Consider the following 25,233-nt stretch of genomic DNA (forward strand, 5'->3'; position numbering starts at 1 on the left):
TGGAGGCAGCAAACGCTGTCAGGGTGACAGCCACTGCCACAAACCAGAGGGGAATATTTTTGGAACCATCCAAACAGCAGAGGAAGAACATCCTGTTATAAACACACTGATACTAGCATGGCTGCGAAAATGTTATTCTCTTTTCTTCCTCAAAACACACACAAAAAAATAAACAACAGGGAGTGTTCTCACCCTTCCATTCATTTTTCTGGGTTTCACATTTTTGGGAGAAGCCTGGCTCTTCACAGGGTTGCTGACAGGAGTTTTGTGTTTCTCTTCCAAGTGTGTCACCAGCATAGCGGGGATTTGAGGAGGTCACTACAACTCTCTGTGCCACCAGGGTTTTGTGGGAGTGGAGTGAGGCTCTGTCACCTCCACGTGACTTGGGAAGAGAATCACTCTTGGGAGGGTATTTTTGGATACGGGAGATGTTTGGGTGAGCAGCACTGGAGATGCAAAGGGATTTTTTATACCTAGAAATCATACAAAGCCAAAATCCTTTTTTTATTTGGAGGTTGTTGAGCTTGCTGCTGCGTCCCCAGAGAGGTGAGGGACGTGTGAGTGGTCACTCGGTGGTTGTTTTAATGAGTCTGAGTGCAAGAGCACTTGGGTGAAATATGAGTAAATCTCGTTACTCTGACGGTGGTTGCCTGACTACAAAGAAAGTTTATATTTAGTAAACTACTCACTCTTGTGACCTACTTTGCCAGGGATGATCATTTTCTTAGCGTGGCACTGAGCGAGCTTTTCCCTGTTCAATTTCCATGAATGAGGGATTCTTCCCATCTCTGCATTTCTCAGAGCAAGGAGGACTCTTGGAAGGGAACTCAGTCCAGGAATTCCTTCCCAAATCCCACCCAGATCTCCCCTTTCCCAGTGGAGCCATTCCCTGGCTCCTGTCCCTCCATCCTTGTCCCCAGTCCCTCTCCAGCTCTCCTGGAGCCCTTTTAGGTCCTGGAAGGGCTCTGAGCTCTCCTGGATCCTTCTCCCTTCTTCACCCCCAGCTCTCCCAGCTTCTTCTGTGCTCCTTACTCTGCTCAGCTTCAAACAGAGAGTGAAAAAGCATTTAGAGGTAATGCAGAAGGGAAGAAATGGAAATATTCATATTTGGAAGATAAATGGGATTTCTTTCTCATGGAATTTGTGCCTTTTTGAAGGCTGGGGGATTTATTTCTTCCAGAAATATTTTGGTTCTCAGAAATTTTGGTAGCGCTGGGATTTTGCCTGTAGTAAAAAAATAAAGTATCTGTTGTCTATTTACCTGGAGAAACACTTTAAAAAATTCTATATACTTATGTAGATATAATACTTACATCTTATATATGAGTTAGACTTAAGTATTATATTTATATATTAAATTTTGGTAGCACTGGGATTTTGCCTGTAGTAAAAAATAAAGCATCTGTTGTCTATTTACATGGAGAAAACACTTTTTTTATTCTGTATTCTTAAGTACTTATAATACTTACATATAATATGTCAGTTAGATTTAAATATTAAATTTATATCTTAAATTTTGGTAGCACTGGGATTTTGCCTGTAGTAAAAAAATAAGGTATCTGTTGTCTATACACATGGGGAAAACACTTTAAAAAAATCTATATACTTATGTAGATATAATACTTACATATAATATGTGAGTTAGATTTAAATATTAAATTTATATCTTAAATTTTGGTAGCACTGGGATTTTGCCTGTAGTAAAAAAATAAGGTATCTGTTGTCTATACACATGGGGAAAACACTTTAAAAAAATCTATATACTTATGTAGATATAATACTTACATATAATATGTGAGTTGGACTTAAATATTAAATTTATATATTACATTTTAGTAGTGCTGGGATTTTGCCTGTAGTAAAAAATGAAGTATCTGCTGTTTATTTACATGGAGAAAACACTTTTTTTTTTGTTCTGTATACTTATGTAGCTATAATACTTACATATAATATGTCAGATTTAAACATTAAATTTATATATTAAATTTCGGTAGCACTGGGATTTTGCCTGTAGTAAAAAAATAAGGTATCTGTTGTCTATACACATGGGGAAAACACTTTAAAAAGTTCTGTATACTTATGTAGATATAATACTTACATATAATATGTGAGTTAGACTTAAATATTAAATTTATATATTACATTTTAGTAGTGCTGGGATTTTGCCTGTAGTAAAAAATGAAGTATCTGCTGTTTATTTACATGGAGAAAACACTTTTTTTTTTGTTCTGTATACTTATGTAGCTATAATACTTACATATAATATGTCAGATTTAAACATTAAATTTATATATTAAATTTCGGTAGCACTGGGATTTTGCCTGTAGTAAAAAATGAAGTGTCTGTTGTCTATATACACAGAGAAAACACATTTTTTTATTCTATATACTTATGTAGATATTATAGTTACATATAATATGTGAGTTAGACTTCACTATTATATTTATATATTAAATTTTGGTAGCACTGGGATTTTGCCTGTAGTAAAAAATAAAGCATCTGTTGTCTATTTACATGGAGAAAACACTTTTTTTAAAATTCTATACACTTATTACATGTAATACTTAAATATAATACGTGAGTTAGACTAAAATATGAAATACAGAGACAAGTACCTGGTGCAGAATACAGCACAGCATCCCCAAAACTGCCCTTCCCCAGAATACCATGAAATCTGTAAGATTAGTGAGGCTCTCCTACTTTCAGTTCAAATATCTTCTTGTTTTCCAAAGAAAGTTAGAAATTTCTGTTCTCTTGGTGTCAGTGAAATGGTAAATACCAGTGAAAAGCAGGGTGGAATTCCTCCTTAGGACAGTCCTGGAGCAGACTCATCTGTCATGGGATCTCATTAGTCCTTGCTCATCTCTGACAAAACCAATCTGACCTGCTTTATTTATTTCTCACTCCCAACTATTCATTTAAAAGAAAGATTGAGGCAGCCTTTCCAGCGTGAGTGTGGAATAAAGACAGGAGAACACTCGTGTTTTCCTGCTCGTTCTTCTCCAGGGGTGCCCTTGGTAACTGAGCAGGGTTCTGAGCTGGGAGCAGGATCCAGCCCTGCTCCTGTCCTGCTCCTGCTCTGCACCCTCAGGTGTGAAAATCCAGAGATCCCTGCAGGGTTTTCCAATCTGCTGCTGCTTTACATTTGCCACTAAAAAAAAAAAAAAGAAAAAGAAAAAGAAATCTTTTTCTGTGTGCAGATATTGTGGTATGCATCAAAAATTCTGCTGTTTCCTGCGTGCATTTATCTTGCTGTGGAATAATTTTCATGTGACTGGAAGGATTTTTTCTCACAAACAAGAAAAACACCTCCCAGAGGCAGCAACTGATGGAAATTGCAGAGGCTGTGGAGTGTTTCTGTGGTGGTGCTTCCCCAATATTCCCTTATCTAACAGAAAATGATGGGAGATTTTGCACCTGTCTGAGCTGATGGGTTTCTTTTCATTCCTAAACATCTCTAGGAAGCTCAGGCACGTTTGTCACCCATGAGATTGAAGAATTATCATGGAATCCTGGAATGAGTTGGGTTGGAAAGGGCTTTAAATCCCACCCAACATCACCCCTGCCATGGGCAGGAACACTCCCACTGTCCCAGGCTGCTCCAGCCTGGCCTTGGGCACTTCCAGGGATCCAGGGGCAGCCCCAGCTGCTCTGGGAATTCCATTCCAGGGCCTGCCCACCCTCCCAACCAGGAATTTCTAAATTAATTTTGATTCAGTAATGAATTTTTGAACATTTAATAATTCTTGTCACGTATTCAGACAGTTCATCTTCTTCAAAGTTGTTGCATGGGAATAAATGAACAAAAATTTATAGGAAATTCCATATCTCAGAAGACACTAAATGTTGAGTTGTATCTAAAGAAATGTTTTGTCCCCAGTCCAGGAAGACATTTCATAAAAAAAAGAGAAATCAAAACAGTTTCTTCCATTTGAGCAGAGACATATGTTTGGTGGGTTGGCACCAGACTAGGATGCAGAATCCTGTAGAACCAACTCTTCATACTCTGGGATATTTAGAGGAACAACATTCAAAATAAAGCGCCGGAGAACAGAAGAAAAAGAGAAAAAATTTCAAAAGAAGAACAGGGAGCACCTGAAGGGCAGCACAGAGGAATTCCAGGCACTCCTGGGCTGTGGTGACCAGGAAAGGGTGTCCAGGATCCACAGGAGCTGTTGGATGGGGCTTGGAGCACCCAGGGGTGCCACTGGATGGGCTTTAAGGTCCCGTCCATCCCAAACCATCCTGGGATTCTCTGCCTTCATTTGTGTACCAGATGTCTTAGAGGAGTCAACACTGTAAATCACAGAAAACATTTAATTCCATCAATAAATTCCCATTAATTGGAGGTGAGGTCATAGTGACTCCTCCTGGTCTTAGGGTGATGATCATAAAATCATATTCAGAAAAAAATGAAGCTCTCAGCAAAATGAACAGGTCCCAAGAAATGAAGCAGATTTCCCTTGAAAGATGTGGTTAAACACAGAAGAAATTTCTTCCCAGTGCAGTGATGCTCCAAGCCCTTGGAGAAGGCTTAGAGGTTTTGAGAACAAAATTAATGATACCCTTACAATTATTGCAGTTGTTCTGTTTGAGAGTGATGATTAAATCTGATCAGAAATAACATCTGCAGTGGGAGCAGAGTTTAAATATCTGGATTGTGGCTGTGCAGTTCACAAAGAAAATAGAAAATATCATCTATTAACACAAAAGGCAACGTGAGAATGATTTACTTGTCAGTGGAAAAAAATAAAATACAGATCTTTTCATGGCACTAAAAAAAATCTGGGGAGATTAAGAACTGAATGGGAAGTTTGAAGCAAGGTTGATAGAAAACCTCAGCACCAAATTATGTGAACAAAGTCACTTTAAGGGAGGACTCAGAACCACTTTGGGGACTCCAAACAAAATCTCTTTAAAGTGGCACAATGAAATGTTTCATCATCATCCCAGAGCTGCTCCATATGATGTGTTCTTCCTTTAAAATGCCATTTTCCACTGCAATTCTCAATCCATTTCCCAGTTTTTTGCAGGTGGGCTTTTCTCTTTGGATCCAAACTGTGCTGAACTCATTAAAGGAATCAGTGGTTGGATCCTGCCTGGGCTTCTGCACCAGTTATTTATTCCTTGGACTTTGTTGGGTTAGAGGTCAAATAAAGGACACCGAAGCCAACAGAGCTGTCAGAAAGTGGTGCTGGTTGAACTTTGTGGTCTCAGAGGCTTTTTCCAACCTTAACTACCACTGATTCTGAGGGGTTGTAGGCTTTGGATGCACGATGTGTGGGTTTGAAGGTTTGGGTTTAGTGGTTTTGGGGTTGGAAAAGGTCCAAGGTCATGGAGTCCAAGCTGTGGCAGTGCCCACCTTGTCACCAGAGCCCTGGGTGGCACCTCCAGGCGTTCTTGGACCTCAGTGCACCAACATTTGTGTCCTGGGCTGGGTTGTTCAGTGATGCTGAGCTCATCACCAGATCTTTTTCACCTCCTGTTTCACAGAGACTTTCTGACTTCCAGGTCTTCCTTGAGCCTTCAATTGTAAAAAAAATCCTTTTCCATTCCTCTCCTGCCCCTCAGCCCCACCTTGAACCACATCTGGAAGTTCCTCACCGGTCTGTGGGTCACTCCAGGGCCTGCCCAGCAGCTGTTTAGGAGTTCCCTGGCTCATTTTGGGTCTGGAATGTTTTCCCCAGGCTGATCCCTCCGTTCTCAGCTGGGCAGGGTGGAGGTGCAGGGACAGCCAATTCCTCTCTCAGGTCTCCATGAGAAAGAGAGGGAACAGAACTGTGAGCAGTTTTATTCCAGACACTGATGGGAGATGTTTCCTCTGGGAGGATTTGGCATTTTTGGGAGCCCTAGAGGAGCAGAGTGTCCGTGTAGGGATTCCATAACTTGCTGGTTTGTGGCAGAAGTTGGTTTGAAAGATGATTTTTCTCAGGAGGCTTTTCCTTCGATTCAGCTTGGGTTCCTCCATGCTCTTACAAAGTCTAAACGAAGCGGACCTGACTGAGTAAAAAAGAAAAATCATTTACAAGACAAAAACTTCTGGGCCTGATGAGCTTTCTAGTGATTGAATTTTTATATTTATCTTTCCATAACTGCTGAGATATGAAAGCAGCACTAACAAATTATGTTTTGGGGTTATGTTGTTGAGTAATTTTATTTTTTGAAATCATAACTGGCATTTATAGTGACCTTGTCTTAAAGTTGCCTTTAATTCCAGCCTAGGGAGGTGGTTTAACTTTTCATAATCTATTAGTGCTTATAAGATGTCAGATTTCAATACTAATTTGTAATTTTATTTAATTGAAATTTTAACTCATGGGACCCTTGCTGTTGTTATTTTGGTATAACAATGAATTCCCCAAGTTAGGTGTATTTTTAAATGTATTAATGGAGAATAATTATCATATTCCTCAAGCAGACCAACCCCTTCCCACCTAGTGACTGTTTATTTTTAACAGCAGCTCCTAAATTCACGTGTTGCATGAAATTTGTTTTGAAGAAATAAATCAAGCAGTATTTAGCTCTCCTGGCTGATTTTCTGCTCTGGTGTTGTTGTGCAGATCCTTGCTGACGATGGTGGTGGCTGGAGGCAGCACTGTTGAAGATTTTATCATTTACAGACAAGATCTCTGAAATCTGTTTCCTTCAGACAGCAAAGGTAACTCAAATAATCCACATTATGCATTTATCTCGAAGTAACAAGTTTGGTTTTGACCTCCAAAATCTTTCAGCAGCTCAAGTTTGGGAGTCTGACCACTCTGCCAAGTTTAACCCCTTTTTGATAATAATTTTAATTTATTCTGAAGTTAAAAATAATAAATATCCATGGAAAGAGCTCAATTTCTTCTCCTCCTTTTAGATACAGGAATATCTATCCTTCCTTAGCTTCTCTTTTTTCCTGCCCTTAATGTTTTTCTTTATTCTTCTTTTCTCATGAGTGTTTTGACCTGCAGATCAGTTACAATATTTTTGTGGTACTGATAAGAGCCAGCGCTACCTTAAAACCTAAAGAGTAATTGAGGATGGGGCTTATGCTCAAAAAGACAAAAATTAGGTGCAAAAAGGGTAAAACGGGGTAAATCTCTTGAAAAATTCTATAGAAATTTAGATTTCTTTAAACTAAATATTGAAAGCACAAATCTGATGTGGCCTGTGCCATTTATTTTCCCTGCTTGTGTTATTTATTATCAATAAATGATCCAAATAAATGTGAGGATATTCAGGAGAGTTTTGTTTATGGATCATTTTTTCCTATTTTGAAACTAACTCTCTATAAACACCATAGGTAATATGGGACTTTTTTTTTTTCTATTATGGAAATAGAGCTAATTTTCCCACTCATTATCTGCTGTTAATTTAATGTGTGGCAATATCTGAAATTTAGTGCTGATTATGGCAGTAGATTTTTGGTTAGCAGTACAGCTCATCTATGAGCAAACCAATTAAGACATCATTTCAGAATATAATTGAGCTCCTAATGGGGCACTTGAATTCACTGGGAATTTACATATTTGCTTTTCTTTGCTTTAGCAGAGAGGTCCAAAATGAGGCTCCAGCTTCAGTTTTGAACTTCTGGAGGCACCAACTCGAGCTGAGGCTTTTCAAAGTGAAGCCTGTAAAATGCTCTTGAGTCAGGGCAGGGATAAATTCATGGATAAGCTCCTTAATTCTCAAATCTGAACTTTGGGTGGCTCTTAGGAGGTGGGAATTTGAGGAGCACAACCTCCACTGTTCTTAGGGTGCTGAGGCCCAGGTGATGCTCTGGTGCAGCACAGTTAAAACTGATTTTGTTCAGTGTTTGTAATTAATTTTCTTCTTTTAGTCCAATCAGGATCTGCTGGGCAAGGGCTCGTTCTGCAAAGCTGTATAATACAGATCTTTCTATACATATATAATATATACACATATATAATCTCTATTTTGAAGCAGCATCAGTAGAGAATTCTTGGAAGTGCTGTGTTAGCCCACACAAATTAAGTGTGTCATTTATGGAGTCTTTGAAAATGAAGGGAAAGAATTAAGGCAGTTCTCTTCCCTTTTCATTTTCCCTTAGTTTGGGGATTTTTTTGACCCTCAGAAGGAAGATTTTTCCATTTAAAAGACGAGAGAGGTTATTTATGCCTCTGCCTTATTGAGGGGTTGGTTTGTTTGGTTGTCACTCTTCCCTTCCAGGATAGACCTTTGCATGTTTTCATTTGTTCTAAAATGGGAATCTACACCATTTGGAAAACCAAATGTTTTGGGGGAATAATTATCAAAGTCTCTGTTTGGGTTCTGAAAAACCCTTTTTTTCTGTATGAAAAACTAGGGCAGGAAAGTACTTTTGTCTCTAAGGTTCATGTTGTACTGGTTATTTCCTGAAAGTTTTAATATGTACATGTGGATAAACCTCAGGATGCTCCAGTGAACTCCAAGAAAACATTTAGTTCTCATTCTCAGCATCTTAACTTGTAGTTTGTACTCTTTTTTTCCCCCCACTAAAGTGCTCACAGCTGTGCAGGTATTGCAGCCACTGCTGCTGTTCCATTTGATCTATTTTTAAAAGCAGGGGCTCTCTGGATGGAATCCACATTCCTGTGTAGTCCAATGCTCCCAAACCTTCCTGACCCTGCCTCACCCACTCAGACCTCGTGCATTATCTTTAATTATATGATAACATTGCAATTTTCCTCTATAGAAACCCTTCCATTAAATAAATGTCATTTAACCAGCAATCCACTGCCTTTAGTTGTTCAATCCTTCCTTCCTCAGAAATGGAAGGAAGGATTTTCCTTTCTCTGCAGCTGGAATTCACAATTTGTGCTTTCTTGCACCTTTTTGCAACAGGTTTTGGAGTCCCACACTGTTTTGGGTTAGAAGGGACATTAAAATTTATCCAGTTCCATGGCAGGGACACCTTCCATTATCCCAGGTTGTTCCAGCCTGGCCTTGGGCACTGCCAGGGGCAGGTTTTGGAGAGTCCCACACTGTGTTGGGTTAGAAGGGACATTAAAATTCATTCAATTCCATGGCAGGGACACCTTCCATTATCCCAGGTTGTTCCAGCCTGGCCTTGGACATTCCAGGGATCCAGGGGCAGCCCCAGCTGCTCTGGCAATTCCAGCCCAGCCAGGAATTCCCAATTCCCAATGTCCCACCCATCCCTGCCCTCTGGCAGTGGGAGCCATTCCCTGGCTCCTGTCCCTCCATCCTTGTCCCCAGTCCCTCTGCAGCTCTCCTGGAGCCCCTGCAGGCCCTGCCAGGGGCTCTGAGCTCTGCCTGGAGCCTTCCCTTCTCCAGGGGAGCATTCCCAGCTCTCCCAGCCTGGCTTCAGAGGGGCTCCAGCCCTGCAGCAGCTCCTGGCTCCTCTGGGCTCTCCAGGAGCTCCAGGTTTTCCTTGTGTTGGGGGCAAACCCAGCATTAATAACAGAGAAAGCCGGGACTGCACATCTGGAAGGATGAGTGGGGTTTGCATCTCTCCATCCTTTTCAGCCAGGTGGAGCTGGGAGGAATGTGGTGCTGTGCACTCAGGGACAGACACATCCAGTGCCCTGGGCCATCCCCAGCCCCAAGGCTCTCTGGGCCATTCCTGAGTGCAGAATTCCACCCCTGCAGCTGTGGCACCCAGAGCCCTGGCTCTGCTCTGGCCTTCCCAAGCCTTGGGCTTGGCTTATCCTGAGGCAGCCTTGGCTCCCAGCACTTTTCTGCTCAGCCTATTTTTCCTGAATTGTCATTAAAAGCAGGAGCCCACTTCCCATTTCTGAAGCCCTGATGTTTTTCTGAGAACAATCAATTTTCTGTCTCGCTCTCTCTTCTTTCCATATGAAAGGCTTGGAGGTTTGTGAAATCCCAAGGTGCTCTCTCTAAAGCGAGGTATAAACGAATTCTACCTTCTTAAATTTAATAAAAGGAAACCTACTTCATTTGAATTTTTTTTCCTACAGAAATTATTTTAAGGATTTGGGTTTAAAAAAAGACATTTTTCTAATGTTGCTCTTTAATATCACAACTTTTAGGAGCATTTTAGAGCCAAATTTTCAAAGTACATTTGAAATGTAATAGATTTGATAAGTTGTTCTCTGCCTGAGCAGAAATTTTTGTACCACTTCTGCCAAGTTTTTGCAAGAAGTTTGTTTTCCATGATCCCCATTTCTCTTCCAGCTGCTCCTTCTGAAACTGAATTATGGGCTGGCGTTTTGGATTTTTCCTCGCACAGATATTGTAAATAAAACCAACTACAAAGGCTTTTCATTTTGAAAAATTGGAGCAGCAGGCACCCTGAACAAAAGGAAATGTTCCCAACACTTCTTTTATTGTAACCAAATTAATCAAGCTCAGAGATTTTGTTGTAATTTCAAAGTTAAATGTTTAAGTAATGCAAAACTTTTTAGTCCTGCAGTGCCTCTCTCTTTAGAATTCATAACAAAATAGCAAAATTGTTACTCTTAATTTTTTTAAGGGTTAATTTTTCTTAGCAAAGCTAAAGATTGGCTTCCTACAACCCCAGGAACCTGGATACCTCCAGAAAGTTTTGAGGTTCTTGGGATATGTCCAGAAAATGTTGAGGGTTTGGATTATTTCAGTCTGTGGTATTAGAAAATGTTACATCTCTCCGTCCTTAGGTTTTCCTGAAATATCACAAGACATGTCTGTGAAGTAAAAGCCACATCTTTTTGCTGAAAGGGCTACTGATTTAAAATAATAGATAAGAGCTCCTGTCATTATTTATTAATTATAAATGATATTTAAAAGAAGAATGTATAGTGTAGTACTAAAGATAAACCAAATTATTCTTTTCTGTTGAAGTACCAAACCAAACTCAGATCATTGATTTTTGTTTTAATAATTCCTTCTGAAAAAAGAAAAAAAAAAAGGAAGCTCAAGGGCAGCAAATTTAAAATGTAGCTGTTAATGAAAACCTAAAAAAAGTTGATCTTCTTTACGTGAATGTGGCCTGAAAGGTTGTGAAGGGATTCTTTTTTCATTTGGTGTTTCAGTTTTGTTTTCTTTCCCCCTCCCTATCAATTCACATCCGTGGAGGGCCACAACCATGGTGAAAAATGTATTGAAATGCTTTAGGAAAGCATCATCATTTTGGAGATTCTCAGCTGGCCTTTTCCTAGAAGGATCCCAGTCCAGGGAAATGCTTGGAAATTAAAACCAGGGATGCTTTTAAAGTCAAACCCAGCAAGTTTCTGAAGAAAAGAGCCTCTCTTATTTCCAGACCTGTGGTGATCCTCCAGAGCTGCACACAAAAAGGGTTATTTTTATTTTTTACCACGTTGCTGAAAAATATTCCTGAGAGGGGAGGATTCTCACCAAGGTGGGGCAGTAATTGCCACAGCTGGCTTTGGCTCAGCCTCCCAAACTAAGTTTGGATCACTTCAAAGGATTCGTCCCATGTCTTGGAGGTTTCATCTCAGAATCAGGGAAGCATTTGGGTTGGAAAAGACCTTTAAGGTCCCAGAGTCCAACCATTAACCCAGCCCAATTCCACCCTCACCTTATTGGTGCTGTTCTGAGAGTGGGGCAAAACAGCTGGATATAGGGAAAGGGAAGATGAGTCAAGTTTCTGTTGCAAAACTCATCAAAAGTTAAAATATCTCCTCTTTTTTGATCAGTCCTTAATCCAGGAACTAAAGCTGTTCCAGACACAGATCCCAGGGAATTTTCCATGGCAGCAGGAATCTATTTGAGGAGTTTCTTGTTTAGGTGTTAGAAAACAAAATGCTCTTGTTCCTGTACCACATAAATGGGAGTCCACTGGTGAATCTCTGTGTGATCTGATAATAAATAATTCTTCAGGAAGCAGCTCCAGGAGTGAATTCTTGGCTCATTCCTGTCCCAAAGAGGGAACAGCAAAACCTGACTACAGGTCCCCCTTCAATAAAAGGCAACAGAGGAAAATCATAAATATTATAGGTACTAAAATGTATATTTAACCTCCCCAAGATAATTCCAACACCATTTATTTATGCTGCTAATTCTTATTTAGGTATAAAACTTCCTTTGCCAGTGCAGACATTTATGTTGGTTCAGGCCTCTATATATATATATATGTATATAAAATTTTTTTCTTTAAGTTTTCTTTTTATCTACAGCACAATTTCAGCATTTGAGTGGCAGCAAGTGACATTTGCAGAGGACAGATCCTGCAGGCAAATGAGCAGGTGACAGGAGGCACAATGGCACTCAGGAATAGTCTGACACGTGGGTGTTCCGACTGGAGGATCCTCTTTGTGTTCCATGAAGTTCTCATGGAGCAGCTTTCAGTTGATATTGTATTCTCAGGGTATAGAATTCAATGTATCCCCATCACAGCCAGCCTTCAGCTGGGGTTCTTTACACCATTCTGCCTTACAATACCACTTCAAGTGCAGAAAGCTGAGTAAACTGCCTCTGAGTGTTGTAGCAGAATGATATCCACATGCCTTGATCAGGTTAATATTTATTACTCACTTGATTGTGATCCTTGGAAAACAGTTCTTGGCAACTGGTGATGGGAGAGAAAGAGCTTTGTTCCTGTGAAGGGCACTTCAGAACTCACTGGAAACTACAAAACTTTTATCTTCCAGGGAAACAAGTTAGCAAATCCCTGATTCAGGTGAATAAAAACTAATGATCAGGCTACTTAAATCCAATAAAGCCATATGATCAATATTTGGCTGATTTTTCCATGTCAGGAAATCATGTGGGTGGCCCTGTTCTGCAGCCCTGCAGTCCTGTAAAATCCAGCTCATTTACAAAGTCTCCTCTTGGAAAGGATTGGGAGGGTTTAAAGGTGAGCCAGGCACCTTCCTGAGCACAAGGGTATAAAATCTGGGGGTTCCCACCAAATGTTTTTCCATAATTCAGTTGGTTTTTCTCTTTGTTAGTACTTAAAAGGCTTTTTTCTAATGCCTTTTCACTGGAAATTATAATTATGAACCAGTCCATACATAAAACTGATTTTTCTGATTAGTCTTAAATTGCATTTCCTTGATGATCTAAAATCTAAAATACATTTGAAGTTTTTAAAAATAGACCACAGAAGGGGACAAGTCCCTGCTTTGACACAGATGTTTCTGCAGGAGGGCCAGTGCCCTCAGATTATCATGATGGTCCCATCGAAACATATTTAAAATACAAAATTACACATTCTCCATGAATAGTTTTGATTTGGGCTGCAGGAATGTGGAGCTAAAATTCCACTTAAAGATGGTTTATAATGAGGAAGGACCAGCCTGGCTGCAGCTGCAGGGACAGGGATAAGGACAGGCTGATGAGACCAGAGCAAGAGATGGGAATCACAAACCTGATCCCTGCAAAAACACACACTGGGAGCCCAGGTTTAATGCCCAAAGTTATAGTGAAGCCTTGAGGCTGACCCAGAGCAGAGGGTGGACAGAGCTCCAGAATACAGCAGGGATTGATTCAAGGATCTCCTCCATGGATGCACCTCGGGCAGCACCAGAGCCCAGCCAGGGCTGCCCCCAGGATGAACCCAAATGGCCCCAAAATGCACGAGCGCTGCCGGGGTCTCTCCCTGGGCTCAGCTCTGCTCCATGTGCACATTGCAGTGCAGTGGCCAACCCCAGCTGCAGCCCCTGCAGTCCCACCCTGCTTGTTTTTCTCTCTGCAGCCCACGGGCTTTGTGCTCCTGGCCTGGGATTGGGATCATTTGTCCTTGGTGCCCAGCTGGAGCAGGAATTGTTTTGTGTCCCTGCTCTGTGCACAGAGCTCAGCAACCCTTCATGTGAAGCTCAGAACTGCACACCAAAGCAGCACAGAGTCTGAAACATGGAAAAGATAAACCTGAAGCATCAATATTTGAGTATTTTGTGAAGAGGGGAGTGTGGGTCATCCATGAGAAAATCCTTCAAACCAGGAATACTTTTTGGGAAACCTGTCCTGAAGATTGCAGTGAGGCCCTCACTGGGCATGGCTTGTGTGGTTGTGTCTGACATCTCTGGATCTGCTCCCTGCAGGATTTTATTTCCTATTCTTTTGCTTTTCTAGGCATCCAAGGGAGAATAAGGAAGAGCTCTGGGGTGACTTTCCAGTTCCTAAAGGGGCTTCAGGAGAGCTGCAGAGGGACTGGGGACAAGGATGGATGGCCAGGATCCAGGGAATGGCTCCCACTGCCAGAGGGATAGATGGGACATTGGGAATTGGGAATTCCTGACAGGGCTGGAATTGCCAGAGCAGCTGTGGCTGCCCCTGGATCCCTGGCAGTGCCCAAGGCCAGGCTGGAGCAGCCTGGGACAGTGAAAAGTGTCCCTGCCCATGGCAGGGGTGGCACTGGATGAGCTTCCAAGCCCATCCCCTGAGGGACTGTGTGAATTTCAGGAGCCAGAAGGCAGCCAGTGACTTTTCCCAGCCTTCCTGCAGCTCCCAGGCTATCACCTTTCACAGCTCCCTGATCTTGTTTCAGAGCCTGGGACTGACAGTGAGCTCAGCACAGCACCCAGAAAACTGTTTCCATATTAATTACCCATAATAGCAACAAAATGCTTTTTATATAAAATTTCTCCTCTTATGCCTCTCATCTGGATGATCTTAGAATTCTTTTCCAACTTTAACCCTTCTGTGATCTGGACTGAGGTATTTTCTGTGTTTTATACATATTAAACCCTGCCTGACTGTATTTTTGCTTCTTGTTGTTGCAGTTCATTATTCCTTGTGCCCCTCCCTCAGCTGTGCTTGTGCTTCAGCCTTTTCTTGCACTTCTTGCAGAAAGGAAAAACCATGCCAGTTGGGAAAAGTTTGTGCAAGGCATTTGTGTGGAAATGATCTCCCAACTAGGGAGCTGAGGAGCCCAGCCCAGTGTCCTCCTGCTCTGGCTCTGTGGCATAAATTTGATTTATAAAGTGCTACGTTTGTAGCTGCACTCCTGATGTGCCTTGGTTTCTATCCCCTAAATTACTGATACACACACCATGTGGTAGGTTTTAACAAAGATTTTTTTTCAGAGGCTGAAACATTTCTTAAGGTAAGGCTTGTGCTGTCCCAAATAAATAGTTGCACACCAAATTGTGAGGGAGATCAAATGGCATTGCTGTGGATTCAGAGCCTGCACTCCAGGTGTGGCGTGCCTGAATTCCAGCATGGTCTGTCCTCTCCCACTGTGGAGAAATTCTGGAGGAATTTCTAAATTCTAAGCTAAAACCATAAGTGATTTTTGGGTTCAGGTCAGGGGGATTACATTGCTGGCTGGAAGGAAAGAAGGGTCTGGCTTCCTCCTCTGTGATCAATCCCTAAATCCACAAGGATGTAAGAAGCTGAAAGCAGTTTAGCCCCTCAGCTGGGAAGTGAACTTGAAAAGTGGGATGAGGGAAGGGGGGCAAGGAGAGCTTGGAAGGATTACAGACTCTTCCTTCTTGTTGGAATAGCAGGGCTGTGCTCCTTGGAGTAAATTCTAGCTTAGATTCAAGTTCGTGGAATATTTACAATGGGAAATATTCTTGCTGTAGTTCCAAAAAGCTTCATGGATTAAGTTTTTTAGAGTGTTACTCTTCAAGAGTGGGAAATTTTAAAAACAATTTTCAAAAGGGAAGGGAAAAAACCCCAAACCACAACATACAAAAGATCTGCTGGACTGACACAGTGGTAAATTATTTGTTTAGGTGGAAATAGGAATTTATAAAATATTAATCTAGGATTGAACTGTGTGTTCTAGCAGTGAACTAAATGTGATTTAGTGATGATAAAAAGGTGATTTTAAAGCAGACAGATTGAGGATTGTCCAGCTGGAATTGCTGAATCCTGGAGCCCTGACTCTTGAAGGCAGAGCTGAAATAGCATTTCAGTTTCCTGCCCAAATGACAGAATCACAAACACAGCTCTGTAATGACTGCATTTCAGTGCTCCATTCCTGAATGTCAGTATTCCATTCCTGAATTTTACTGTTCCATTCCTGATTCCATTCCTGAATTTCATTGCTCCATTCCTGAATTTCAGTGTTCCATTCCTGAATTTCAGTGCTCCATTCCTGAATTTCATTGCTCCATTCCTGAATTTCATTGCTCCATTCCTGAATTTCAGTGTTCCATTTCTGAATTTCAGTGTTCCATTCCTGAATTTCAATGTTCAGTTCCTGAATTTCATTGTTCCGTTCCTGAATTTCATTGCTCCATTCCTGAATGTCAGTATTCCATTCCTGAATTTTACTGTTCCATTCCTGATTCCATTCCTGAATTTCAGTGTTCCGTTCCTGAATTTCATTGCTCCATTCCTGAATATCAGTATTCCATTCCTGAATTTTACTGTTCCATTCCTGATTCCATTCCTGAATTTCAGTGTTCCGTTCCTGAATTTCATTGCTCCATTCCTGAATTTCAGTGTTCCGTTCCTGAATTTCATTGCTCCATTCCTGAATTTCAGTGTTCCATTCCTGAATTTCAGTGCTCCATTCCTGAATTTCAGTGTCCCATTCCCGAATTTCAGTGTTCCAGCCCTGAATTTCAATGTTCCATCCCTGAATTTCATTGCTCCATTCCTGAATTTCATTGTTCCATCCCTAAATTTCATTGCTTCATTCCTGAATTTCATTGCTCCATTCCAGAATTTCAGTGTTCCATCCCTGAATTTCAGTGTTAATTTCATTGCTCCATTTCTGAATTTCAGTGTTCCATTCCTGAATTTCAGTGTTCCGTTCCTGAATTTCATTGCTCCATTCCTGAATGTCAGTGTTCCATTCCTGAATGTCAGTGTTCCATTTCTGAATTTTACTGTTCCATTCCTGATTCCATTCCTGAATTTCAGTGTTCCATTCCTGAATTTCATTGCTCCATTCCTGAATTTCATTGTTCCATCCCTAAATTTCATTGCTTCATTCCTGAATTTCATTGCTCCATTCCAGAATTTCAGTGTTCCATCCCTGAATTTCAGTGTTCCATCCCTGAATTTCATTGTTCCATTCCTGAATTTCATTGTTCCATCCCTGAATTTCATTGTTCCATCCCTGAATTTCAGTGTTCCATTCCTGAATTTCATTGCTTCATTCCTGAATTTCATTGTTCCATCCCGGAATTTCAGTGTTCTGTTCCTGAATTTCACTGCTCCATTCCTGCATTCTGGAAGCACCTCTCATCCCAACACCTGACCCTTCTGCTTTTCAGACATGTAGGTAACTCTGCATCAGGTTTTGCAGGATGAGCTCTAGGACAGAGATTCCAAGCCAGTTAAATTTCTTTTTTCCTGTCCTTGAGCTCATCTAGAAACACTGTCAATGCTGAAGCCATCCCAGTTGGTCATTTCCTTCATTCTATAACTCAAAAAAAAGGTAAAAAATAAAGATTTTGGAGAAGTATTGAAGGTGTTTCTGATGAGGTTTTCTTGTGAAGGTCTAGAGAAAATAAGCATGAATTCTTCTCTTAGTAGATCTTGCTGTAACATCTGCAACTTGATGATTTAAGTTTAACAAATCACTAAATTCAGTGTTTGGCCAACAAAAGTGAGTGGTGGGACAACCTGTGGCACATCTGGATTTGTCCAAATGGATCTGGAGTTTATCCTTGTCCACAGCAGCTCAAGGCCTGGCAGAAGAAGAAAACAGAATTATTTCTGAAAGCTCAGAATGCTGAGTTGATGCTTTCAAGACTAGAAAGTAAATAATACAATAAACCAAAACCTGATCTGTGTTTCTAAAGAAAAGGCACTAAAATAGCTGAAAACCTGTGACACCTTCAAGGCACCCTTTGAACATTAGAAAAACTTGGATTTTATCTCCTTTTCACTCAAAGGCCTTGTCTTAGTGTGGTTTCAGATGCAAAGGTTGGTCATCTCCAGGGCCTGGATGGTTTTTCCTTTTGACATTTCCTAATGAAGAGTGGGAGGGCTGCTGGCTGCCTAATTAGGGTGATTTAATTTTGTAGCAGCTTTCAGTAGGTGTCACATAGGGTACCTCTGGATGGATTCTGACAGGGGCACAGGATGAAGACCTTTGGCTTTGCAGGAGCCAAACTGTCTCTTCAGCTCTTGTTGTTTCAGTGGTTCACCAGAACCTGTCCAAAAACAGCTTCAGGGATTTGGGAGGTGGGAGCAGAGCTTTCCTCCTGCCCTTCACTCCCTTGGGGTCACCCTGAGCTGTGCAGGTGCCTGGTGGCTCCCCAGCTTTCCCTTCAGTGGGAAGTTCTGTGTGGATATTTGGGAGCAGGACACCAACGTGTGCTTTCACCATGGCTGCTGGCAGGGTGAATTCCCAAAGCTGCACATCCCACATTGTCACGGGATCATGGAATGGGTTGGAAGGGACATTAAATCATCCCAATCCATGGGCAGGGACACCTCCCACTATCCCAGGGTGCTCCAAGCCCATCCAGCCTGGCCTTGGGAAACCCAGAGAGCCAGGGGCAGCCCCAGCTGCTCTGGGAATTCCATCCCAGCCCTCCCCACCCTCCCAGGGAAGATTCCAAGGCTCCCAACAGGTGATTTTCCAGGAGGAGTCATCCCTGAGGGAATCACTGAGAAAACTCATCAGGTGGTTAAAACCACCAAGTGTTCCAGAAAACTTCCAGAAGGAAGTTTAGTAGCTGATAACTTCACAATTAACATTCCAGAAAATTCTCTGGCATCTCCTGGAATGCACCTGAGCAGCAGTGTGAGTTTTTGCCTAAAAAATAGAAGAATATGTTAAATTGTGTTGAGGTTACACCAAAAGCTACCAAAAATAAATGGGATGCTTGTTCCTTTTTGTCCCTTCCAAAGAACAAAAACTAAGCCTAGAGTTAAGTCATATTCCTGGCAATTTTTAAATTTAAAGAGAGGAAAGAAGACACATTTGCCTTGTTAGACATTTCAGTGGTTTGAGAAAGAAAAAGTCACTTTTTAATGGAAAGAGAAAATGAGCCTTGCTTTGAGTGCTGGAAGCCCACCAGTTAAAAATACAAGAAATCTTTTACTGTTGCAAATGCTGCTCAGTTCAAGGGAACGTGGCAATTCCAAATCCTCTGTCCCAGGAAATGAGCGCTGGTTTGAAATGTGTACAAACTGAAAACAGTCTATGCCAGAACTCCTTGTGCTAGTGCCAGCTAAAAGCAAGAAAGAAAGGGGAAAAAAATCAAATGGATGGGTTTCAAAGCTGATAATTGTGCTTGAGTGCTGTGGCTGTAAATCACTGAGTGGCTTTTCCTTGGATACAACAGTCACTGCATGTAAATGTACACATGTTGCCTTTGCAACAGCACAAAATACCTGAAATCCTCGACTGCAGTTATTAAAGTACAACCTGATGCAACATTTCACCATTTGCCTTAACCTCAGATGATTCCATGAATGACAAATACCATAATGCTGAGGGAAATCAAAATTCATGCACAAGATGATGGCAGAATGTGTGACCTGAACTTCAGAGCAGCACAACGTGTTAAATTATCTTGCTGTAGTTCCAAAAAGCTTCATGGATTAAGGTTTTTTTGAGTGTTACTCTTGAAGAGTGGGAAATTTTAAAAACAATTTTCAATTCTGTGTGAAGAGACTTTTCAGTTTGGCTCAGCTTCTCCAAAATCATTTCTCAAGTCCCCGCCTGTGTGTGCAATCATTTTGGGCAGAGAAAATCATTACTCTGCAGGTGTGTTGGATCTGTTCCTCAGGAAGACTCCACACCCCTGGTTACATCCATGGCCCTTCCCACATCATCTCCTGTTGCTGATCTCACAAAAATTTGAAAGTAAATGTTAAAACAAGGTTCTGTTCCTCTTCATTGGTTTAATGTCTTCTGTGTCCAGGAAAAGCAGCTGGAAAATGAGCTGCAAAAATGGATTTTTTTCAAACTTACTGGCAGAATTTATCCAGAGGTGCAGAAATTGTACAGAATGGTACAGAAATTGTACATAATTGTACAGAAATTCATGTAATCCTGGATGGTTTGGGTTGGGAGAACGTTAAAAGCTCATCCCAATGCATCCCAATTCTGGCAGGGACACCTTTCATGTCCCAGGTTGCTCCAAGCCCCTTCCAGCCTGGCCTTGGGCACTTCCAAGGATCCAGGGAACCCTCACACCACTAAGATTGTTTCTTTTGTTTATTTTTTGTTAGGGTTGGGATTAAATTGTGAGAGGATATTTTTTCGTTTGGACTCAGATGTTTATTAGTTCTTATTTATATTGTAGTCTCACAGAGTGTGAGTTCCACAATACTTCAACAAGGTAAAAATGGAGCTGTGTCTCTCTCTCTCTCTCTCTCTCTCTCTCTAGAAGGAGTTTTATGGATAACCTGTTTAATTAAGAAATGACACCTCAATTATTTTCACTTTTAACTCAATAACTAACTACTCATGTCTTGTAATGTGGACTTTTTATCCAATTACACAATACTGACTAAATCTTGAAAGAAGAAGGACTAGTTTCTGTCGTAAAACCTCCGTCCTGCTTTATCTATATTTCTATATTCTAACCCTTAAACTCTGAGTTTCCCACCCTGTGGTATCACACACTTCTACCCAAACTCCACAGCCACAATCCCAGTTCTGTCATTCCATTTTGGAAGCCTCTCCAGGGCCTCAGGTCAGTGCAGAGCTCTCCAGGGGGTCAGTGCCTGGCAGCACAGAAATCTGAAATTCCCAGCAGGAACCAGGGCTCCAGCACAGGGGCAGCCACAGCTGCTCTGGGCACCCTGTGCCAGGCTTTCAGACTTTTATTTCAAAGCCCAAGCTGCCATTCATGGTGTGGTTGCAACAAATTTAGAGCTTGTTGTGGGTTTGGGGTTTGGACCAAGGCAGTTAATTCAATTAATAAAGCAGGAGGGATGTTTGTGCTGTCACATTAATTGTGCCACAAAATGATGTGGTTACATCGAGTGGGGAGAGCCACTGATGTAAAATATTTTGGTTAATAGGTACAATAATAGCCCTTGATGATAATTTGGAGATGTGAGAGTACAGTGTTATTGCAGGTGAATTCATATTTTTTGTATTTAATGTTTCTTTGGACAACCAAAACAAAAGTCTGTAAGGGAAAAACCTTGGTTTAAGCTGCTCATTTTTATCTGCTGCCTAAAATACTTGAAGGTGCTGAGGAACAAATTTTTTAACCTCCTCTGTTCACCATCATGTGCTCAGTTGGGCTGACCTGCAGCCCTAAAAGCCAAGTTTTGTGGTGTGTCCATCCAAGACATTTTCATGTGTGTTTTAGGGTAAATTCTTACCTTGTGTAAGTTTACACCACTTTGTAGTGAAGCCCTAGTATGCAAAATGAGCATCTGCCTGCACCAGCAGATTCTTAATTCTGGTGGTTTAGCAGAGGACATGTTTATAGTTCAGAAAATAAATAATTCAGGAGCCTGTATCTGCCTTGTGTTGACTCTTTGTAACCTTACTTGAGACTTACTAATTCAGTCCTTCTGCTTAGTACCACTTAACTGTTACCTGCAAGGACCTGAGCTGAGGAAACACCTGGGCACTGTTATTTGAAGCTGCTAATGGAAAATATTAAGAAAAAAAAAGTAGGAATAAGAATAAGAATAAGGTTATCATAGTCATCATCATCATCATTATTTATCTATAACATAGTCTCTATTATATTTTATATTATATATTTTTATGTTATGTATTATATATTATGAGGCTGCTAAAAGCTTTGGATGGTGCCACAGAGCAGGAAACCCAACTGATGTAAATCCTCATCACTAAAGATGTTAAAAAAGCCCCAACAGGTGCACGGATCTCACTTCATGCAAAATTAAAGATGCTCTTACTGGTTTTCAGGCTGTCTTGATATTAGGGAAAAATACTGAATTATGAAGGAGTAATTCTTGTTGTCCAAACGAAATATTTCCATCTGTTCTCTGCAACTGAGCAGGAGCTAAAATAGGCATTTTCTGTGCTCTGGTGCCATTTACAGAATGGCTTCATTTTGTCTTTATGCTCAAAACCATGTTTTGCTGGCATTCTCTAGGACTTTGGTTGCTCAGCTGAAGGTTCTGTTCCTCACACTTGCTGATCACGTTCATCCAGAGGGGGCAAAAGTAGAATTCCAGTTTGAGGTTATTTTAGGTCTTAGTTTTGTTTAGGTTTGGTTGCCACTTTTGCACATTCACACATTCCTGCAAAGCAGATTGAAGTTTTCTCCCATGGCACAGCGCTGCCATCCCTTGAAAGGTGCTTTTAAAATCACACCAAGTTCTTTGGGTATGGAATTACTTTCAGCCCTGAACTTTTTAAAAGTGATGGGACCATTCAGATCCTTTAAATTTGGCTTGGTTTGGATCTGCTCAAAAAGTAGAGCCCAAAGATACTGAAATAAAGGAGAGGCTGGTTGGAGGAGCAGCAGCTCACAGATAAGGAAGGTAAGGAAGAGGTTTCTGGGTGAAGCCATGTCCAGATTTGTATTTCTGTTTCCTGGTGTGGAAGACAGATCCCAATACAGATCCCAATACTTGGGTGACATTCCCAGTGCCATACCTGGCATTCCTGCCCCTCAAGGTCCTGGCAGATCACATCCAACAACCTGCACCTGTCCAGCTTGTTACACATCAGACCAAAGCTGCTGCCCAGAATTTGGGAAGAGTTCTCTCAGAGCTGCCAGGCTGAACTCGGCTTTGCAGTGATGCCTTAAGTTCTAGCTTTTGTGTGTTTCAGACTCTGTGCTTCTTCAGTGTGCAGTTCTGAGCTTCACATGAAGGGTTGCTGAGCTCTGTGCACAGAGCAGGGACACAAAACAATTCCTGCTCCAGCTGGGCTGGGACCATTTGGGTTCATCCTGGGGGCAGCCCTGGCTGGGCTCTGGTGCTGCCCGAGGTGCATCCATGGAGGAGATCCTTGATCCAATCCCTGCTTTATTCTGGAGCTCTGCTCTGGGTCAGCCTTCTCCAGGCATCAGCAGGAAGCTGCAGGATGCTCAGCTCAGGGTTGGTGCTGGAGCTCTCACATGGAGGAGGAATCTTCTCACCTCCCACAGGATCTCATTGTCCATCAGCTCCAGCCTGGTGTAATTCTGTGTTGGAACCCTGGTCTCTGAGAGTTTTAGACGTTCTGTGTTAACAGATCCTAACCCCCAAGAAAACACTGCATTAAATCTAAAGCCGTAGAAAGAACTTCCAAAATTAAGTAGTAAAAGTAAAATCATCAGTATGTCATTTAAATAGAAATATGTGATATCATATAGTAGAAAACTTAAAATTGAAAGTTTCAAATTGAAAGTTTCAAAGTATAGTAATATATATAATATATAGTAATATATGTATTGTAATATATAAAATTAAAGTTCTAAAACAAAAACTAATCCTTCTTCTTCAAAAGTTTAAGTAATATTATATAATTAAATAATAAAGTCCACATTACAAACCACATATAATTAATTACTAAGTTAAAAATAAAAATAAGTATCATTTTTAAATTAAACAATTTATCCTTAAAAAACCTTATAGAAAATACAACTTCATTTTTTAATTTGTTAACATTAAATACTATAGAATTCACAGTTTATAAAACTATAAATAAAAAATAAATAAACATCTAAATCCACATAAAAAATACAATCTCACACATACAATCCCAACCCTAATAAAAAGAAAAAAAACCCCTAAAGATGAATTCTGGAGGAATTTCAAGTTTTTCTCCCCATCTCAGCCTCTCCTTGGGAGATGGAGTCTCTCATCTGGAGCTCCCCTTAACTCCTTCCTGCCAGGCCTTTGAATTAGGGAACTTTGCAGGTGCAGGAGAGGAAACAAAAGCTTCAGGGGTCAGAAACTTCATTTTTTATTAGGCCTGAAGCCAGAAAGTGTAAAAAACAGGCTGAGAATGAAGGAACTGGGACACTTTAATTGTGGTTTCTGTGAAGGAGGAAAAATTCAGTCATTAAATTGACATTTTGCAGTTCACTGTTCTTAGAGCCATACAAAATGGTAAGGCTGTAATGTTATTGCACTTATATTTAATTATTAAATTATTGCTATTTGAATTATTAAATTAATATTATTTTAATTATTAAATTAATATTATTTAATTCTTAAGCTAACTTAAGCAAAACAATTAAAATTGTTCAATTTCTTGTATATTACAAGTTCCTTTAGCTTGAAAGGGGAATTTTTTGGTCATAGAGAAAACTTCATATAAAATCATGAAATAAAAAAGCAAATTTAGGATTAACCAAGTTGTGTGTTGACTGCTACTCAAAGCCTTGTTCTCAGATCCTTTTCCTCTGTGTGTTCTGCTGATGTGAAAGTCCTTCAATTTAACTTCAAAAATCTGGAATTTAGTTATTCCTGTTGTTGGTTTGATGTCAAGCACCTTGACACCTTTAAATCCTTGTTTTTACTGTGCTTTTTCCCCACTGACATTTGGTACATTTGTCATTAATAATATTCAGTATTTCTCTTTGTCTTTAGTGCTGTTGTGATACATATTTCTAAAAATCAGAGGAATATTTGATTATTTAGTTCCATACCTTAAAACCAAACTTCATAAAATCTCTCAAAGCTTTCTGAAAACTCTTTTCAATCCTTAATTTTTATGGAATTTTGAGTTTTATTTCTGAATAAATTAGATATTTTTTAAATGATCAAACAGATTGAAATAGTAGGGCATTTTTATATAAATATAGACTCAGGAGTGATCCAATGTGAATTCTGTTAAACTCACTGGGGAACCATCCATTAATCTGAGCAAGAATAGAATCAGAATTCCAGAAACTGAATCCTGCTTTAGGGGATTGTTCAGATCCCTTCCTGATTCTTTTATCAATGCATGGGACAATTAGTGGTGCTAATTAGCAGCATCACTTTGGAAGAGCTTCATGGAGGGAGTGGAGTGACAAGGACGGAGCAGGCAGGGATGGAGCTGGGATGGAATTCCTGCTGTGTGGAAATTCATTGTGAGTTTTCTCAGCCTTTCCATAATCATTTCAGCTGGAGCCTGAATCCAGAGCAGAGTCTCCTCTCTGCTCCATGGCAGCACCTGCCCTGCAAGAGAGTTTAAAATATTCAAGATTTGCCAGTTAGGGAGATTAGTGCCAAGAATTTGGAAGGAAAAAGTAACAGAGTTTAGAGAAGTTTATGTTATTTGCTTTGGGGAGGATTTTGTTTTAAACAATGGCATAATGTCATGTCTAAAAGAAGACACTTTATTATGTGATGATAAAGTGTCATGAGGCAGAAATATAAACTGTTGGTGTGCTTGTTGCATGAAATTTCTTTTCTCCTAATGAGTTTGGGGCTTTGGGAGAAGAGATTCCTCTGGAAGTCCAGGTATCCTTCTTCTTTTGTACTTTCAGCAACATAGGAGAAATAGGAGGAAAAACAAATTGGCATTTTACAGACCTCAAATTCTTTGTTTATCTT

At 40.6% G+C, this 25,233-nt stretch overlaps 1 protein-coding gene across 4 annotated transcripts in view; it reads left to right on the forward strand.

Moving 5' to 3' along the window:
- MBD5 (methyl-CpG binding domain protein 5) overlaps nt 1-25,233 on the forward strand; it is a 118,986-nt gene that overhangs the window by 37,275 nt on the left and 56,478 nt on the right. For all 4 annotated transcript variants that reach the window (XM_039711630.1, XM_039711549.1, XM_039711724.1 and 1 more), the window contains exon 2: nt 6,561-6,658. The gene's annotated coding sequence lies outside the window, so the exon portion shown is untranslated. The remainder of the gene's footprint in view (nt 1-6,560; nt 6,659-25,233) is intronic.

Source organism: Passer montanus, unplaced genomic scaffold (assembly GCF_014805655.1).
Source record: "Passer montanus isolate IOZ18808 unplaced genomic scaffold, ASM1480565v1 scaffold1, whole genome shotgun sequence".
NCBI lineage: Eukaryota > Metazoa > Chordata > Aves > Passeriformes > Passeridae > Passer > Passer montanus.